This window comes from Tiliqua scincoides, chromosome 2 (genome assembly GCF_035046505.1).
Source record: "Tiliqua scincoides isolate rTilSci1 chromosome 2, rTilSci1.hap2, whole genome shotgun sequence".
NCBI classification, from domain to species: domain Eukaryota; kingdom Metazoa; phylum Chordata; class Lepidosauria; order Squamata; family Scincidae; genus Tiliqua; species Tiliqua scincoides.
The window spans coordinates 156965252-156983989 of NC_089822.1; the positions used below are offsets into that span (position 1 = coordinate 156965252).

Consider the following 18738-nt stretch of genomic DNA (forward strand, 5'->3'; position numbering starts at 1 on the left):
TTTGGGCACAAATCTTAGGCATGGCTTGCTTGGAAGTACCTAAACCCTTCTGATTTCAGTGGGATTTCTTTACTCACTGGTAAGTGGAAATAGGATTGCAGCCTTACAGCCATCCTATGCATGTCTACTCAGAAGTAAGTCCCATTAGAGTCAATGGGGCTTACACCTAGGAAAGTGGGGATAGGATTGGGCTGTTCGACAAGAGGAAATGTGAATTGATCAAAGGTAGCTGCAGTCATACACACTGACCTGGCAGTAAGTCCCACTGAATTCAATGATACTCCTGAGTAGGCAGCCATAGGATTGTGCTGTCAGAGCCCCATCCTATGCATGCTTACTCAAAAGGAAATCCCATTATAGTCAATGGGGCTTACTCCTGAGTAAGGGTGGATATTAGGATGGCAGCCTCAGCGTGCTGTGAACTAAGGTTAAAACCAATAATAACTTATTGGAGCACCTGGAACTTGGAGCCCAATCCCCTGCATCCCTACTCAGAAGTAGGTCCCATTATAGCCTATGGGACTTACTCCTAGGAAAGTGTGAACAGGATTGCAGGTTCAATCCAAAGTATTATTTATTTATTTATTTTATTAATTTATACTCCGCCTTTTTGCCCAAAGGGCACACAAGGCAGCTTACAAACAATTTAAAATATTGTATATTGTATTGGCAACCTTCAGTCTCAAAAGACTATGGTATCGCGCTCTGAATGGTGGTTCTGGAACAGCGTCTAGTGTGGCTGAAAAGGCCAATCCGGGAGTGACAATCCCTTCCACACCGGGAGCAAGTGCAGTCTGTCCCTGGTCTGTCTCCCTGGCTATGGGCCTTCCTTCTTTGCCTCTTTGCCTCAGACTGCTGGCAAAGTGTCTCTTCAAACTGGGAAAGGCCATGCTGCACAGCCTGCCTCCAAGCGGGCAGCTCAGAGGCCAGGGTTTCCCACTTGTTGAGGTCCATCCCTAAGGCCTTCAGATCCCTCTTGCAGATGTCCTTGTATCACAGCTGTGGTCTACCTGTAGGGCGCTTTCGTTGCACAAGTTCTCCATAGAGGAGAGCCTTTGGGATCCGGCCATCATCCATTCTCACGACATGACCGAGCCAACGCAGGCGTCTCTGTTTCAGCAGTGCATACATGCTAGGGATTCCAGCACGTTCCAGGACTGTGTTGTTAGGAACTTTGTCCTGCCAGGTGATGCCGAGAATGCGCCGGAGGCAGCGCATGTGGAAAGTGTTCAGTTTCCTCTCTTGTTGTGAGCGGAGAGTCCATGACTCGCTGCAGTACAGAAGTGTACTCAGGACGCAAGCTCTGTAGACCTGGATCTTGGTATGTTCTGTCAGCTTCTTGTTGGCATTAAAAACAATCATTAAAACAATTTACAATAATTAAAAATCTAAAAAACAAACAAAACCACGTGGATTCTCATATAAAGAAGCAAGAACACCAGCCAGCCTGTCAACAATTAAAAGCTTTTTGAAATAAAAAGGTCTTCAGTCCACACTGAAATGTTAGCAGTGAGGGAGCAGTTCTCAATTCTATGGGGAGGGTATACCACAGTTTGGGGGGCCACCCCCGAGAAGGCCCTGGTCCTGGCCGCCACCCCTCTCACATCTCTTAGTGGAGGCACAGTCAAAAGGGCCCCCCCCAGATGATCTAACAGCACGGGCAGGATTCTAGGGAAGGAGGTGCTTTAAAAGGGCTTTAAAAACTAGCACCTTGAATTGGGCCCGGAACAGAACTGGCAGCCAGCGTAGCTGCCAAAGCAACGGCTTGACAGAGCACACGAGCAGCCACATTCTGTACTAGTTGTAATTTCTGGACCATCTTCAAATGCAGCCCCACGTAGAGCGCATTGCAATAATCTAATCTAGATGTCACTAGGGCATGGGTTACTGTGGCCAGGTCCACGCAGCTCAGGTATGGCGAATCAGCTGAAGCTGAGCAAAGGCTCCCCTGGCCACAGCCGCCACCTGGGACTCCAGGAGCAGCTGTGGATCCAGGAGAACCCTCAAGCTGCGAAGTAGCCTCCTTTATTCGCTATTCCTGCACAGCGCCTCTGCAACCGGAAAAGAGAGGTGCGCCCACACCTCGGATGCGGATGTGGGGCGTGGCCAGCAGGGTCCCTTCATGAGCCAGCCAGGGGTATTACTAGTCGGCTCCTCATTAGCATACTCTGATTGCTCCCCGCCCCCTTCCCATTGGCCGGATGCGGTGGGAAGGCGACAGCTGACTCCTGATTGGCTGGGAGGAGAGCGGTGAGAACGTTGAATTATTCATGAGCGGCGGAGTTGAAAGAGAAGCGCCGTTGTGACCACGCCCCCTTTGTCATTTGTCTGTCCGGAGGACACGCCCCCCTCGCCGGAGGTATCCAGGAAGGAGAGGCGGCCGTGGCGGTGCAAGGAGAGCAGGGCGCGCCGCGGGAGGTTGCGCGGCGAGGTAGTAGCCGGTGGTTTTCCCACCCCTTCTCCGTGGGGTGGTGGTGAAGGGGCAGGTAAGGGGGCTCCGGTTTCGCGGGGAGGTGTGGGAGAGGCTCGCCGGGTGGATGCGGGGCAGAGTCATTGACTCCATGCTTGGGGCTGGGCTTGGTGCTGAGGCTGCTGGGCGCTGGTGAGGTGGTTCCCGGTGAGCTCCCTCGTGGACAGGGCGAGGTGGCGGTGCCCTAAGGTAGGGGCTGCGGTGGTAGGTTGGGGCGCTTGGGCTCGTAGGGCGAGTACAAACGGGGTTGAGAGCCCAAACATAGGCATGTCTACTCAGAAGTAAGTCCCATTAGGGTCAGTGGGGCTTACTCCCAGGAAAGTGGAGAGGATGGCATTCATACAGCCCAATCCTATGCATGTCTACTCAGAAGTAAGCCCCATTATAGTGAGTGGGGCTTACTCCCAGCAAAGTGTGGAGAGGATGGCAGCCTTACAGCTCAATCCTATGCATGTCTACTCAGAAGTAAGCCCCATTGTAGTGAATGGGGCTTACTCCCAGCAAAGTGTGGATAGGATGGCAACCTTGCAGCCCACTCCTTTGCATGTCTACTCAGAAGTAAGCCCCATTATAGTGAATGGGGCTTACTCCCAGGAAAGTGTGGAGAGGATGGCAGCCTTATTTAGTGGCCAGGTGTGTATGTAGAAGGGGCTTCTCTGCTGCAAGGAATCCTGTCTGAGGAGTGGAGTGCAGTATCTGGGCTTCACGCACAGTGTGAGAAGTTTAGGGAAGGGCATGAATGGAACTTTCAGGTTCTGTCAGGAGAGCGGGGTGGGGACTGTCTGGCTGCAGGGAGTGCAGAGAAATGGAACTTGAACTTTGACTGGGGGAGTGGGTGTTCTTGGAAAGGATTGATGGTTTAGTTCTTATAGTGCTAAGGAAGTAAGCTATGGGATGTTTTCCCCCTGTTCTCTGGTGATCACAGCATTGGCTTCCGAAGTGTGGCTGATGGTATTTCAGGAGGCTTTGCTTCTGTTTCAGTGGCCATACTTTTTGGCAGGCTGAGATATTTGTACAGGTGCTCTGTAATAATGAGGTAACAGACCACAAAAGCCGATGATAAACCTGGGAAGGATAAGTATATGCCTTGTTTTGGGATTGGAGTTCCCCCCTCTACTACTTTGAGTCCATGAGGCTCTTCATTTGGTAGCAGGTTGTGTCCTGTTGAGATTATTTTTGCCTTTCACTTTCTTTTCTTTGAAGGTCAAGGTGGTACTGTTGACATAGGACTATTCTAGTTCTCTGCATGCGATTCAATGAAATGAGGAAAGAAAAGTGGAGAACGGTCTTTTTGTAGGCCAGTGGTTCCCAACCTTTAGGAGCTCGCGGACCACTGAGACAAAAATTGGAATTATTGTGGAGCACGCTAACCCCCTACACACACAAAATACAATTAAATTTGTAATAGAGAATATCTATTAGATGTATTATTTAAAGAGAAGATTACTGGGTTGTTGCTTTTGCTGCCAGCTGTGGCTGCAGGTGGTTCATTCTCTGCTTTCTCTGGTGATCCATGGGGATGCTTCTCCCAAGTGAGTGCTCCCACCAGAGATGGCAGAGAATGGGCTGCCCACAGCCCCAGCTGACACTTCATTGATGGCCTACTGACAGTCTGTTCTCCATTCTCTCTGGTGGTCTGTGGGGGAGCACTTGCTCACATGCTTGGTGCTTGATCAAAGGTGATGTTTTTTTCTGAGATTTTGCAGACCACTTCTCAGGGTGTCCTGGACCAACAGACCACAGGTTGGTAACCAGTGGTGTAGGCCACAGATTAGATTTCCCGTATTAGCTCCTACAGCCAGAGTGGCATATCTTTTAGTACAGGACATAATTGATGATTTGATGGTACTCTTCTTGATGGTGGGGAGTACTTGCGATTAGCCTGGCAGTCTTTTTAACCATTTGGTTATAATTAAATGGTAATCTTTCAGTTGATGCAAATGTGGTACTAAAGTTATCTCATGAGTAGAACCAAATTTAGGCCTGTTGTTGAAACTGTACTCAGCTTGGCTTGATGTAGTGAATGCCTTCACTGATAAGCTTGAGGCAAACTGAAACCTCCCAGTAACCTTTAGCAATATGAATTGACATTTCCTCACCTGCTAAAGGGGCTTGTCTTGTTGAGTATCTACTGAGAATGACCTTGTTGCATGCCTAAGGCTAAGTAAACTGGACCATTAGCAGGTTAACAAAGTGCATTCTACAAGGAAAGACAACTCCCTTCCTGCCCCCTTCCCCCCCCCCCACAGTTTAATTTGGAGCCAGGTGTATCTTCTGAGGTAAGCTGGAATCAAACAAAAACATCATTGTTAGCTGTTGCCTCTGAAATAGTAACTGCATTGGAGACTGGGGAAAGTTACCAAACCACTCTGAATCTGGGATGTTGTAGCAGAAACTAGAAAGCTTCAAAATATTTCATTTTATTGTTGAAGAAATCTTTTTGAGGTTTTCTTATTAATGATCTTTCAGCAGGTTCTCATTTCAAGCTCAGACAATACTCACTAGTGTTATTGTAGTCAAATAGCGCATTGCCCTTTCCCTGCCATTCTCTTCTTGCTCTGCAGATGTGAAAATGTTGTCGTCTTTTTGTTTCAGGAAGGATAAGTGATTGTGTAGGGGTTCTGGTATGTGGGGCAGCTTCTTGAAGTTATCGGTGTGCTGTTTATGGTGGAAATCAACTTGGTATTGAGATCCCACATAACTGCCTATAGAATGCTTAAAGCAGCATTTTACTGGCAGCAGGGTGTTTCACTTGTTACTCTGTGGCCAGGCTCTCTATAGGAAAAAGTATGTGCTATATTGTTGGTGCTGTAAAGATTGTGTTTTGCCACAGGTAAACTTATGGTGTAGCAGATAAAACAGCAGCAACCTGATCATTGTATTTGTTAAAATGGGGACTTCACCTCAAATTTTGTTTATTTTCACTTTTATTCTGCCTTCTACAACATTATTATGAAGTGGCTAACAAAGACTATAAAAATATTCAACCATTTAAACAGCTTGGAGACAGGAAAAAATACAATACTCTAGCAGCAGCAGGAGGTACAGAACAGTTCAGATTTGCAACCAAAGACCTTGGTGAAATAGGTGTCTCTTGAGTAACTTTTTAGAGGATAAGAGAATGGGGCCTGCCACTCTCCCTGAGACAGGGAGTTCCACATCTGAGGGACTATTGCAAAGAAGTCTCTGTCCTGCATGCAGGACAAAGAGCCTTGTGTGGTTAACAGCACAAGGAGCAGTGCTTCTCCATGCAGCTTTTATGGAATTGTTAGATTCATATGACAGAAAGCAGCCCTTAAGATATAGAGGGTCCAAATTATGTTAAAGGTAACAACCTGCAACTTGAATTGGAAACAGACAGGAAGCCTATGTAGGTCCAGCAAGATGGAAGTAAAATGCTCCCATTTCCCTACCTGTCTGTAGCATTCTGAACCAGTTGCTGAGTATTTTTCAAGGGCAGCCCCTTGTACGTGTTTCAGTAGTCCTGCTGAGAATGATGAAGTATGCACTTTGCAGAGCTTGGTCTCTGTTTAGGAAGCTAATGTTTGAGGCCCTTGGCTCCAGTCCAGCGTGTACTCAGTCTTTAAAAATTTTTATTCTGCTCTTATGGGGATCTCCCATGTAGGTTATTACCCTGGTCCACACCTACTTGGTTTTAGCAGTGTTGCAGCATCAGGTGTTCCAAGACAATTCACTGCATCCCCTGAGTGCGCATAATTAAGTCATGAGACTTGCTTTTGAATAAACACATTTAGGGCTGAGGTATACCACCAGAAGGGCAAATTAGCAGTTAACAATTCCACTTGGTTTTGTAGCCCACCAAGCGTAAGCAGACCTGCTTTTTGTAGACAGCAGTACTAGCTGTGGTAGAACAACAATAGGAACTAGTTGAAGATCTTTATTTTAAAAGATTATATTCTGCCTCTTCTTAAGACCCAAGGCAGCTATTGACATTGATTTAAAACAGGGGTGCCCAAACCCCGGCCCAGGGAACACTTGCAGACCTCAGGGACTCCCAATCTGGCCCGCAGGGAGCCCCCAGTCTCCAATGAGCCTCTGGCCCTCCAGAGACTTTCTGGAGCCCATGCTGGCCCAAGGCAATTGCTCTCAGCGTAGGGCAACTAGTAAAGCTCCGCTGCTTGCTGTTTCATGTCTGTGATGCAGCAGTGGCATTCCAAGTGGCATTCATCCATATAAGTTCCATCTCTAATATATTCATTTATGTAAATTTATTCAAATTTGAATTGTAAATTCTTTTTTTCCCCTGGCCCCCGACACAATGTCAGAGAGATGATGTGGCCCTCCTTCCGAGAAGTTTGGACACCCCTGATTTAAAACATACAAAACCATAATGCACAAATAGTTTAAAACAAAATGGCCAGTAATAAAAAAAAAAAAGGAAGAAGGCAAACATAGCAAAAATCTCAATCAAACATGGACAGAGAAGGCTTTACAAAATAAACCTTAAGCTATTGGTGATATGACAATAACACCTAATGACCAAATGTATATTGACACATTTTATCTTGAAATGCTCTTCAGGCAAACTGGATGATTCAAGGAGGAGAGAGCCCTATTCTTCTTTGCTTGGTTATGAGCATATTCTTGTCTGTTACATACTAATGTCTCTTTAATAGTGGAATAACTTGCAGTGTATGATGTGGAGTGAAGCTTCTAGTCCTTGCGGAAAAATGGAAAATATGTTGCTTTTGTTTAAGAATTTTAGTGACCTTGCAAGTGTTCTGTTATGCTCTTGGGCAGCATTACTTTTAGCAATAACAAGGGCCCTAGAGTACCTTAAAGAACTACCATCAGCCTTACCAGATCAAGACTTACCGTAAGTTGCTTTGTGTTTGCTGCAACAGGGTAACATGGCAACCCCCCTGGAAGTTTCCTATGTATTCCTGTTGCATCAGTTGATGTGTAGTGTTACTTCCTTGCTTTAAAATTTGTGTTGTAAAATTATTCCTATCCCAAATTTTATTAACTTGTATATGCTGGCAGTGATGATAAATTCTTTATGTGTGCCTCTGGCAAGGAAATGATCTAGTAGTGTGTTATGAAGGAGAGAATGTAATAGATGTCACTGCATCCCAAGACACATAATTGCCAGGAGTTTTATTGTTGGTGTTCTGCTTTTTAACATTCTAAACTTCATTGAGAATAGGAGCTGTGGTTTTTCAGGCTTACCTTAATTTTGCATGGGTTACAAATGACATGTTTACTGTTTGAGCCTATACTCTGTTAGTTAATGAATAAGGTGGTTTGGATGCACTGTTTAGCCTGGTGATGAATCCGACTTTGGGTCTTGGCTCAGTCATGAACTTACTAGATGGCCTGGGGTAAGTTGCTATCCTTTGTTCTCTAGTTGTTACATGGGTGTGTTAATGACTGCCCGCCTGGGTGGTTCTTAGGATGAAGGGTTACAAAGTACTCTGATATAGAACTGACAACTTTTCTGTCACCATATCCAGTTTAAAAGCTGCTTAAGCTAAGAGCCCAATCCTGAGGTCTGCAGCACGGCTCCACGCTGCGGACCACAGTCGCAAACGTGCCATTTGCAGGGCCCACCACCGGGCTCCCACCAGAGCTAGCCCAGCACCCTGCTGGTGCTGGGATAGTGCGCAGCGGTTGCCCGGGTTCCGCAGCTCTGCAGTCTCCCAGACTGCCGGGCTGCGGGGGCATGGCTGGGCATGGCTGGGGGCATGGGGGAGGCGTTCCGCAGGATCCAAGTCACTCGTGGAGGGCTGCGTGCCCTACGTGAGTGCCCTTACTTTAGTGCCGACTTTTTGGTCACCGCTAAAGTGAGTAGCCCCATTGTGGGGCTGCTTCCTTTACTCGGAGGAAGGGGACGAACAGTAGCACGGGAGGTGCTGAATCCAGCAGGAGCCCTCTGTGGAGCTGCCAAGCTGGGCACTGCGGGCAGCTCAGGATTGGCCTGCCATAAAACGAAGGGCCCAATCATATCCAAATTTCCCTCATTTATATATCCATGCCAGTGAGTTGCTCACTGCATTCTGTGGTGGTGGGGCAGTCACAGAGGCCTCCTCAAGGTGATGGAATGTTTATGCCCTTACCACAGGGCTGCATTGCGGTTGCATCGGCACTGGAAAATTGGAATGGATTGGTCCCTAAGTTACTAAAGCATTGAAATGTGCTAATAAACCATGTCCTGTCTAATCTCCTGACAACCTCATCCTTTAGCTCCTGTGTTTGCCTGCAACAATGGGAATGAGCAAGTTGATCGTGGCCTAATTGAAACTTGAGTTCTTGAACTGATCTTCTGTATGTTGTATTAACTATGCGGAATACAGATGACAGCATAGGGATAGCATGTCTGTGAAACCTTTACGAAAACTGCAGTGATTTCTCACAGATCAGTGAACAGAAGTGTCTTACTGTGTGGTGTTAGTGAAGGAAGAATGAGATTTATTCCTATATTGTTAACCTGTTTTAGTTGATTAAAAACAAGTCTGTGCTGTGCAGCAATGGTGTGAAAATTCAGCATGATTGCAGATGCAAAATGTTTCGTAGGATGTTGAACCTGGCCTTTTTCTGACCCCTAGGAACATCTTGCAGCCTGCATTTGGCAATAAGGATAACTTCATTCAAATTCATTTATCCAGCTTAGTATTTTTCATCTGGGTATGTTTTGTATGATTGCTTTGTGTCAGGTCCATGGATGGCTTGGGTATGAAGTGATTCAACACTTACTGTATTTTAGATGCTCTTCTTAATCCTTGGCCAGAGTATATTTTCAGCCTAGTTGTTTTGTCAATTTTAATGTGATCTTCTTGCTGTACCCTCTTAGATACCTTTGTTTAAATACTTGCTTTATGCTGTGTAATTTTCCTTCAGTACATGTTAATTAGAGAATTTTAAGGTGTAGTCTCTGTTTTGATAAGCTATTTAGGCACTTAGCATGTAAAAGCACTTTAGTGGGTTAATTAATGCTGAGTGACTTAGTTTGCCACAAAAAAAATTTCCAGTTCTATTGCAGATTCTCACATTGTGCATCTTAGGGCTTTGTTTGAATCTCAAAGTTCTTTTTTAAAAACATAAACCTTAGTTGTAATATTTGAGTGCAGTACTGAGTGAGCATTTAGTTTAGTACTTGGAGCATGTTCCACTCTATGGTGATTTCAGGAGTTTCAGCCCAAACTGGTAGTGTTTGAAACTTGGATGACTCTTCTGCTCTTAAATAGAAAACATGATCCAGCAAAACTGGTTTGCATATAGCAGGGATTTCCTGTTGCCTGCAAGGCAGAGGGAAAGAGCCCTTTGTGGTAGTTTAGAATTGGGCTAATTTGCACAGTCTGGCTGAGTTTGCTGGGGTTTGATTTCCTGGTAAGTGTATTAACTGAAGCTGTATTCTCTTGTAGCTGTGAATGGAAGACCCAATGGTGTAGTTATCAATACATGTGATGAAAGCCCTCACTCCTGATGAATAGGCCTACGTTCGTAACTTCTAATATGATTTTTTGCTGGTCGTTACAGTATTAAAACTAGTGTACTTTTTTTTAGTGAATACTCGTCTTCACAACTTTCTTACTTAAATTATGGTTATAATTGACTGAAGTTGTTTCCTTATCAGTGTGTGTGAATTTTGGTGGGAAGGTATCTTGTTCAGTCAGGGTCATTCATAAGGCCGAATGGGGGAGTTGCCTCTAGCAGCAGATGGGAGAAGGGACATACTAATCTCTGTTCTCCCACAATACTGTATCTCTGTCTCCTCCAAGCATGGGAAAAGGAAGAAGGGGACATGCAGAAGTGGAAATGTGGACCCAGCACTCTAGCCCAGGAGCGTCAAACATAAGGTCTGCAGGGTGGATATGGCACCTGGAAGCTCTTTATCTGACCCCTGTGATAATTGAGCTCTCCTAGCACCACCTCTGAAGCTGTGAAGCGAGGCATCAGCAGAAGCAACACTGCTGAAAGGGCAGTGCTGGGGAGCCCAGTTATCATGCAACCCACCCTTTCAGCAGCACCGCTTCTGCTGAGGTGTCACTTTTGAAAAGATGACCCATGAGATAATTGGGCTGTCCCAGCACTGCCCTTTGAGCAGCGCCACTTCTGCTGAGGTGCTGGAGGGAGAAGGAGGAGGCCTTGGAAGATGAGGAGCAATACAGGGAAAGAAACAGACTAAGATGAGAAAGGGAGAGGTTGCTGAGAAGCTGGGAGAGCCCAAATCGCATGTGGACTCCCCTTTCAGCAGCACTGCTTTTGCTAAGGGAACACTTTGCAGAGCACCTCACTGCAGCGCACAGTTTGTAAGAGGAGCAAACCCAGTGAATAGCAATTTCCTGTTAAGCATACCTGATGCAGGGCCCACTTGCAGTCTTCTGATATCTTGCCCACCACATATGACTTTCTTGCAAACCACATCACATGTGTAGAGGTAGGCTACGTATCTGTAGAACTGCAACTGGGCACAGGGCCCACCCAACTGAAGCTCTCCGCTACCCGCTTGTGTGGTGATGGCAGAGGCTGCAGTGCAACTCTTTGCTGAAGAAGTCATTTACTCACTGCCCTCACCATCCATAACTAGGCTTCCCCTTGAGACAGCATTTTCTAAATTAAACCTTTTAGAAGTAATATGCTAAAATTTTTAAATGTGGCTGAACTTAAATCACCATCTCTGGTGTTCCAGATGCACATTGCACTTCTGCTCTTGATCATGCGAAGAGGCAGTACTTGACTGTGCTTGTTCAGTGATGGCATGGTACTTGTCCACTTGAGTCAGCAATATGAAATTGCACATTAATGGCCACTTTGGCTCCTCTTGTGTGTTAAACAAATCTTGGCCTTTCATTTAGGACTTCAGATGCTCAAAACACTTACAAATTGTCATTAAGAGATTGGGAGGAACCTGACATAGATGAAAAGCATCCAAAGCAAAGTTTAAAATATATCCTAGAGAGGTTGTTGTGTGTATTTATCACAGCAACATAAGTTTTGTAGTGAAACATTAAGTCCCTTGCGCCAGCCCAGGAGGGTCGCAAGTGTGCCATTTCCCCTTACCTTCTGCTGTGAGCCACTCTGGGGCCCTGGATACAGTGCAGGCCTCCAGTGCAAGATAGAATTACACCCAAAGGGTTCCTGCCGAATAGAAAATTTATATTACTATGCTGTGATAAACACACACAACAACCTCTCTTGGATATATTCTCATTCTAAAACGTGGGTCCCAATACTAAAAGTTTGAGAACCACTGTAGTAATGCAGCACATAAATGATGAAGAAAAAGGATCTGCTGGCGTGGAGAATCAGGGGTGACTTAAGCATGCGTGGCCCTCCAAATACAAGAGACCAAATAGTGAAAAATAAATACCAGCATCTGTTTCATAACAGCTGACAAACAGTTAGCGTTTTTTAAAATACAGGATGAGGTGTGTGTGTGTATGTTTTCTTTTAATATCTAAATGTGGGATAGTGGTTCTAGATTAACATAGGCCTGTGAGCATACACTTAGAATAAATAGAAACATTTGGACCCTCATGTATTCAGAATCAAGATTTATGTGAAAAAATTGAATAGTCAATGGTATGGTCTTCCAAAGATAAAAGGTTTGCAGTTTGTATTTCTTTATATTTACAAGTCCAACCTTGTTATACACTGATTTTTTATACATGGATTTAATTCAACACGAATGGCCCCTGCAAATGAGAAGGAATGTGCTGATCCCTGGAGAAGGGGGAAAATGCATCCCTTTAAAATCAGTTTTAAAAACTGAACAGTCCTTTAACAATAGCCTCCTTAATATGAGAGAGAGAGAGAGAGAGAGAGAGAGAGAGAGGGCAGCTGGCTGACAATCCATCAATCCTCTCTCCAGGTGACCTCTCCCTTCCCCTGAGCACTTGAAAGGTGATCACTTTGCATTGGTGAAGGGAGGGACTGAGTGAAGTGCCTTTGTAAGTACTTGGAGGACTGATGGATTGTCTTCTTAATGATTCTTATCTTACATCACAAAGGTCAGCAAGGCTGTTTTTAAATCACTGGAGCAAAGAAACTTTTTTTAAAATTGATTTGCTATAGTGGGTTTTTTGCCATTCACCTGAGTGCTTGGAAGGGGAACTACGCAAATAATGAGGCTCAACCTGTCCTGCGTTTCTCTTAGTGTCAAGGTGGTTTACATAGGAAGGCCGACTAGAAACTTCAAGAGCAGAAGTTGCTTTGAGCAGATTTTTCATTAAGCTTCTGTAGCATTTTGGTACTACTTGAGGAGCAGCCTGAGATGCTGCGTTGTTGTGGCAGAAAAGCCATGGCAAGAATTAGACTACAAACACAGGTTTCAGAGAGGTTGAAAGTGCTGGAAGCGGGAGCAAGAATGAAATCAAGGGAGAAATGAAGTGCTCCCTCCCAGCTCCTGACCCAGCCTTTTATTAAGTCTCAAAACACATAATATAAGATTACGTAGTTGGGAAATTTCCACAAGGATACTACTTTTCATACCGGCTGTCTACTAGCTAGTTCTAGCTTCACCGCAAACACATTCCTAGATAAGATTCTTCTTCCTAGCATTCTGCTGCTCACAGGCACAGAGTTCAATGACCCAACATATTTTCAAGGGCAGTTGAGTGTGCCCAAACTGCGCAGGTGTGCCTGACTTGTCCTTGATGCCAAATATGCTAAGACATCTTACCTCAGTGCCTGGGCATATAATACTACAAGCTTCCATGAGAAAAAGAGATCATAATAGTACAACAGCCACCAAGATTCTCTGCCTGTCTTTGTGGGCCCAACTCCAGTTCAGGAGGTCTCATTCTTCATGATTGTTGATAGTTGCCATGGGAAATTGAAGTGGCCTGTGAGGCTTGTGGCTTTCAAGCTTTGTGAAACTTTGTTGGTTAAAGCTAGCACCCAGAATTGTACTCTGGACTAGAGTAAGCAAAAAATTTGGGTAGCATCAAGTCTGTTTCCTCCACTGTTAAAAACCTTTTGATGGTGAAAGGAAACATTGATCTTTTTACCTGTTTCCATCCCTTCATCTAACTCCAGTTTTATAACTGATGAACTAAAATAAGTTGGCATTATCAGCATTGTAATGCAGAAAAGTGTGATGTCTAAAAGATAGGCATGTCTTGCAGGCTGGATTAAGCTGAAGAGATAATTGGGTGTGGGCTATCTGCATGAGCATTCAATTTTGTAGTTGTCCCTTAGCTGAAGATAGGTGCTTTTGCATAACTGATCCAAGGAGATTCTGTTTTGGTAGTCATAGTGACTTCTTGAAAGTACCACATCTATTTACAGTGGTAATTTTGCATTAAGGCCTGGGAAAATGGAACAGCACACACTTTTCCTGGTTTCTTTCTTCTCTTCTCCCCCCCCCCCCCTTCAAGTGTTTCCATGGCAGACTGCTGGGCATCCTTTACTTCACACCTGTTTCATGCTGTGATGGCCTGTGAAACTAATGTACTAAGGAGCCTGGATTTGTTCTTTGTGTGAAGAAATGGCTAGCAAGGGGAAACCTGCAGCGGACATGTGGATAAGTGACTCTCATTAGTATCCTAGTGCCCAAAGAAGTTGGTTCGGATTGTGGAGTCTGAACGAGTGCGGCTTTGCCACAGTGGAAAGCACCTACAGTTCCCAACTGGAATAAAGGAAGCCTTCATGGAAAAGTTCTCATGAAAGTTAAACCATAGTTTTCTCCTGGGATGCCTCCAGATGGCTCCTTTCCCAGCAGCCACAATATTTCTGTTGCTGACTCACATTGGATTGTTATGCCCAGTTTCTACATTCCAGACAGGGATTGCCCCAATTCTTGTCCTGACTACTGCTGAACAGAGTGACAATCTGCATGGGCAGCATAAATGTCAAAGAGGGCACCATTACACCAGTCCTATAGGAAGTGTTGCTTCAAGGAATTTGCTGTGTTCACTGGCTGCTGGCAAAGTTGCCATCTGAAAACAGCCTTGAAAAACACTAGGTGTGTTGCTTATAATGTACTTGAGGCATCTTTGTGCAGGAATACTTGAGAATGTATCAGGAAGTCTGTCATCCACTGGAGTTTTAGTACTTATGTTGGCTATGAGGTCTGTATCATTAAAGTTCTTCAAATTAATATAATTAGTGAGAGTTAAGTGCTAATGTTCCCCATACTCATCTAGTGTGATGAATGTCCTGCCTTTTTCCTTATTTTGGGACACTTCTAACTCCTGCACGGGAGGTTAAACAGCCTTTATTTTGTGTCTGAAATACAGACTCAGCCATGTGTCCACGAGTTGTGTAAATGTGGATTCAGAGAAATTCTGTGCAGTTTGGGGTAGCTAATCTGTTTGGAGCAGAACTAGACAAGTCTGGCCTCTGGCAGCAAACCTGACTGGCTAGGAAAACGGGTGGAATGGAGAGGACAGGTAGAGTCCTGGAAGGTTGGGGCTGATGTGATTACATCACTCCCAAACTTCCAGAGCTCTGAGCTTCACAAGGTAAGTGCCACAGTGGGCACAAGACAATGCGGGGATGCCTCTGGTAGGAGAGGTTGTAAGCCAAGAAGGGATGAATATTGAAACCTACTTATTTGAAGTTGGATGAACAGTTCTCTCTTTCTGGGGTGGCTGGAGGGGACTGTAGATTCTCTGGTTTTTTTAGCAAGTTCAGCCTGAGGACTACTTAACCAATTTCTGTCCAGCCCACAGGTGAACACATTTGATCCCTGTTGCGTATATGCAACATTGGGCAGAAATGGCTTAAGGGCATCTCTGTAGGAAAAAAATATGCATAGTACTACCAAATGAAAGCAAAAATGCTAGTATGTTGTATTGTGGCAAAATCAGCAGTTGCAGGCTATCAGCTGCCAAGGATGTGAATGCTGAGTTGATACATGAGTTATATCTTATACATATACTTCTATATAAGAAAAAAGCCATGTGTGAAGTGACCTTGAAACTTTAAGCACTCCTGATGTCTGCCTTTTTTATATAATCTGGAGGCTATACTTGCTACAGGACAAGCAGAGCTGGCTGACATTGTTTTATGCAGGCTTAAAACTGTACGCATGATTCTCATTCTTCACTGATATGCGGAAAAGTCTGATCTAGATGGGTGTAAAATGTGCTGATCTTGCAAGACCCTTTAATTTAGCTGCTACGTCTCTTTGTGTGCTGGCGACTTCTGCTGGTAGACCTAATAAAATCCCTGCGGGAATTGTTTGATTTATGACATGTGGGTGATGACCTCATTACTGTTTGGAATGCAGAGAGAATGAGCCTACTTGTTTACATAAGCAGAAAGTAACAGAAACATCCCAGGCTGCTAAAAACCAGGAATTTCATATTAATGGGGAACTACACAAGAAATGGTTTAAGTAGCCTAACCAGTGCCGTGGCTTTTCAGGAAAACAATGTTGCTTGCTACTTCTAATTAGACAAACTAATACAGTGGTCTTATTTGAAAATGTATAGGATAAAATATTCATTGTTTAAAATGAACGCTTAATGTTCTAGGTGTAGTGTGGAGTTTTAGGAATCTCTGCATTTCTCCTGCATGACTAGTCTACTAAATTGCTTGTCACATAAAGCATCCTATAGGAATTGCTGTTCTGTTTGCGTGGATAATGCAGCAATTCTTTAAACTTTGGTTGTATTGTAGGCTGCTGTTCTGGGCACACCATGTTTTCTTAGTTGTAGCGATGTCCTAGAAGGCTGTTGGAAGTATATTAAACATGAAAAGGCCAATAGCTCAGTGGCAGAGCATTTACTCTGCATGCAGAGAGTCCAAGGTTCAGCGTCTCCAGTTGAAGACTTTTGGACCATGGAGAGCTGCTGTGACTCAAAAGTAGAAAATATTAGGCTCAAGGGACTAGGAGTGCAGAGTTAGGTTGTAAGTTTTATGCGCAAAGCTCTGCTCCTTTAAAGTGTCATTGGAGCTGCACCAACCCAAAGAACAAGCACAAAGGCAAGAGAACTAGGAAGGATTGGCTGGCAAATGTATACACATCCCTAGAATGCAAGTTACCCAGACCTTGTTACGCCATTTCTGACCAACGTTGCATATATGCAACAGGGATAAAATGTATACACCTGTGAATTGGGCAGAAATGGGTTTAAGCAGCAAGAATTGGCCCCAATAGTGCATTCTCTTGGTCTTCACCTTGTGTGTTTAGTACAATTGCTTCAGACTACAAGTCATGTTTAATTTGTAGTTTCTCATTTTTTGCTATGAATAAGGCTTTACCTTTCCTCTGTTTTCATTCTAGTATTGCAGACCACAATTGATCCATAACAGTTCAAAAATTACTAGTATGTTGCTGCCGGAAATATGACTGGCAAGATAATGCAAGATCCATAATCTGTAAGCAAAAATGTTTGTACGTGGGAGTGCTTTTCTCTCTTATGCATGAGCTCCATTAGTTGACGACTATTTATTTCTGTTGTACTGGATCTTCATTTTCTCAACACCATCATGGTGAAGGCCTTGTTTGCCTCACTTTTTGCCTAGCTTCCCTTATTTTTGGACACTTCAGAAGCTCCGGTCCACTCAGCAGTCTTGAAGCTAGAAAATCCTCCTGCAGCATTCTTGTTCTTAGTTTGAAACTCCATTACCTGAAAACCACATCTGTTTGTGGATTCAGGAACATTCTTCCCTGTCTGTAATAGCTAGCCTGCTTAGAGAGATGATTGGGCAGCAAACCAGTCTAAATATAAAAGGGGTGGAATGGAGAAGCCAGGTGGGTTCCACTCTTCTAATCTCTGCCTAATAATTTGACACTAAAAATGGGCAAGTCCTTATATTATTTTCAACCTTTTTCATCTCATGGCACACTAGCAAGGCACACAAATGGTCAAAACACATCAGTTTCTGGACAATTGACAAGGCACGCTGCACTGCCAATGGGGGGCTCACATCCCCCAATGACCCTATCAATAAATGACCCTCTCCCAAATTCCCATGGCACACCTGGGAACCATTCGCTGTATACCAGTGTGCCATGGCACAGTGGTTGAAAATGGCTGCCTTATATAAAGTAAAGCGCTGTCAGTGTGCATTGTGCTTACAGCAGAAGAGAAGATGGTCCCTGTCTTCTCACAATCTACTCTCCTCTGTTAGCCTGCCTTTTCCTGATACCTTTCCTGACTATGTTTACACATCCCTTTTTGAATGTATTTGCATATCTCAAAAGCTCCATAGAACCTTTTCCCTTCCAGCATGTAGTTCCTTTTAAATCAGTGTTTCCTTGGCTTGCTTTTCATGTGAAACCAGGTAGACTAAGTTCTGTATTCCACTAGCCCAAATGCTGCTGTTAGTCCAGTAGCTCAGGGTTGTTTCTGTACTGAGTCTTCTAAAGGCTTTTGCATAGCTACTGAGCAGCCAAGTTACTAGTATATGGTATTAAGAATTACATAGACTTTAACCCATTTCTGCCCAGCCCACAGGTATACACATTTGATCCCTGTTGTGTATATGCAGTGTTGGGCAGAAATGGCTTTTAAGCTTTCTCTTCCCCTAGTAGCCATTAAAGTGTGGCAGTTCCACACATTGCAAGCATTGTGGGAAGCACCAGTGTTTGGACTACTGAAAATTGTGCATGCTGTCCAGAGTGAAGCACAGCATCTCATTTCTTGTGAACCTTGTTTTGCGTTTACTTTCTTTCAGTAAAGACTACCATCCCTTGTGTCCACTCCCTCTGATTAGAATGAAGTCTCCTATCTTTCTCAAGTGTACTTGATTTTCAGCCTACCTTCTTCCCCCCCCCCCCCCACACACACACAGGGTGCCCTTGATGTTTCTTAACCATGCATTCAGGGTGGGTAATAAGTTTGTGTGTGCTGATCTCTGCACAAAAGCATCCACTGAGAGGGATAAAGTGTGGTTTCTAATCCTGATTAATGACTGTGTGGAAAACCAGTAGTGTGACTTCAAAATACTAACACGGAACACAAGAGTGTTAGACTTGTGTATGTGATATATGGTGTGAGGTATCAGTTCCCTTTCACACAGGATAAGCTTGTTTCTGGAGGGATCGCTGCCTCAGCCTTTTAAGGTGTCACAAGATTGGTCTTTGCTGCAACACATTGCTACAATAATGTTTTGCGAACTAAAGTCCACCTCAGCAGATGCAATAAGTGGTGTTTTGGTGCAGGGTGTATATACTTATCTAGAAGAGACACTGTAAGCAGTGGAATTGGAAAATAAAAAGAGGCCTAATTTAGCAGAATTTTTTTTGTCTTCAGAGAAAAGGATAAAGATGTAAACCCCAAGTGTGTGTGGTGTGTGTTTCTGAAATGTGCTGGTTAAATTGTGCATCTGTAACTTCTCTATGAACATTTTTG

The 18738-nt window shown here is 44.3% G+C and overlaps 1 protein-coding gene across 3 annotated transcripts in view; it reads left to right on the forward strand.

Annotated features, from left to right (window-relative positions):
* The first annotated feature begins 2348 nt into the window (after window positions 1-2348).
* Window positions 2349-18738, forward strand: part of LLGL2 (LLGL scribble cell polarity complex component 2) — a 65742-nt gene continuing 49352 nt past the window's right edge. For 2 of the 3 annotated variants that reach the window (XM_066615877.1, XM_066615879.1), the window contains exon 1: window positions 2349-2486. The gene's annotated coding sequence lies outside the window, so the exon portion shown is untranslated. Of the gene's footprint in view, window positions 2487-16664; window positions 16760-18738 lie in introns of all 3 variants that reach the window. The other variant, XM_066615878.1, reaches the window with a different exon arrangement.